We start from the raw sequence: 1,588 nt of genomic DNA, 5'->3' as shown, positions 1-1,588 counted from the left end.
AAGTTCAAAGTGAAACTATAGCCATGAGAATAAGCATAGAACTGGCAATCTTCTGAGGTATTTTTTTAGTTTAGTGTGAGCCAGCCTGTGTGTGAATACCTCTGGCTAAACCAGTAAAAGTCCCAGTGGTCTAATGGGTTATGGCATTAGTCTCTGTCTTCAAGTCCCACTTGGGTTGTTTTTGTTTTGTTTGCCTGAGGGTGAGCAATCCAAAAAGGCCCAGTGGCCTAATGGATAAGGCACCAGTCTTTGGAGTTGGGGGTTGTAGGTTTGAGTCCCAACTGGGTCATTGATGAGAGCTTATGTTTAAGTTGGCTGCACAAGATGTTCAAGTATGAAAAGTTCAAAGTGAAACTATAGCCATGAGAATAAGCATAGAACTGGCAATCTTCTGAGGTATTTTTTTAGTTTAGTGTGAGCCAGCCTGGGTGTGAATACCTCTGGCTCAACCAGTAAAAGTCCCAGTGGCCTAATGGGTTATTGCATTAGTCTCTGTTTTCAAGTCCCACTTGGGTTGTTTTTGTTTTGTTTGCCTGAGGGTGAGCAATCCAAAAAGGCCCAGTGGCCTAATGGATAAGGCACCAGTCTTTGGAGTTGGGGGTTGTAGGTTTGAGTCCCAACTGGGTCATTGATGAGAGCTTATGTTTAAGTTGGCTGCACAAGATGTTCAAGTATGAAAAGTTCAAAGTGAAACTATAGCCATGAGAATAAGCATAGAAAAGTCCCAGTGGCCTAATGGGTTATGGCAACAGCCTCTGTGTTCAAGTCCCACCTGGGTTGCTTTTGTTGTGTTTAACTTTAAGTTGGCTGCGCAAGAAATGCTGGGATGATAAATTTAAAGTGGCACTATAGCCACGACAACATAAGATGAGAAATAGCATAGAGCATATCATGGGTTCTGAAAGCCCTGAAAGTTTTTTTGCAGGTTAGGTTGACCAGGGATAAAGGTGCTGTGGCATCAGGCTTCGGAACTGGGGATTGAGTGTTCAAGTCCCACCTGGGTTGTTTTTAAGAGTTTACATTTAAGTTGGCAATGAAAGTAATTCCAGGATGATAACATCAAAGTGACACTATTGCCATGAGAATTAGCATAGAACTGTCAGTTTTCTGAATGCTCTTTCAGTTTAGCTTGCATAAGTCTGTCTGTGAATCGGTCAACCAAAGAAGAAGCCCAGTGGTATCCAGTGGAGTGGCCTAATGGGTTATGGCATTAGTCTCTGTGTTCAAGTCCCACCTTGGTTTGTTTGCCTGTGGGTGGACTGACAAAAAAGGCCCAGTGGCCTAATGGATAAGGCATCAGCCTTCGAAGCTGGGAATTGTGGGTTCGAGTCCCACCTGGGTCATCGTTGAGAGCATGTGTTTAAGTTGGCTGCACAAGATATTCAAGTATGAAAATTTCAAAGTGAACTATAGCCATGAGGATAAGCATAGAGAAGTCCCAGTGGCCTAATGGGTTATGGCATCAGTCTCTGTTTTCAAGTTCCACCTGGGTTGCTTTTGTTGTGTTACATTTAAGTTGGCTGCGCAAGAAATGCTGGGATGTTAAGATTAAAGTGGCACAATAGCCACGACAACAAAACATGATAAC

The 1,588-nt window shown here is 43.1% G+C and overlaps 1 non-coding gene across 1 annotated transcript; it reads left to right on the top strand.

Annotated features, from left to right (window-relative positions):
* The first annotated feature begins 1,270 nt into the window (after positions 1 to 1,270).
* trnar-ucg (transfer RNA arginine (anticodon UCG)) lies at positions 1,271 to 1,343 on the top strand. Its single transcript has one exon. It is a non-coding gene; the product is annotated as a tRNA-Arg (tRNA).
* Positions 1,344 to 1,588: the final 245 nt, after the last annotated feature.

The sequence above is a fragment of the Sinocyclocheilus rhinocerous genome, unplaced genomic scaffold, assembly GCF_001515625.1.
Source record: "Sinocyclocheilus rhinocerous isolate Xijiao unplaced genomic scaffold, SAMN03320098_v1.1 scaffold8831, whole genome shotgun sequence".
NCBI classification, from domain to species: domain Eukaryota; kingdom Metazoa; phylum Chordata; class Actinopteri; order Cypriniformes; family Cyprinidae; genus Sinocyclocheilus; species Sinocyclocheilus rhinocerous.
Note: the sequence above shows the minus strand (reverse complement) of the source record. Positions and strands in the feature narration are given on the sequence as shown.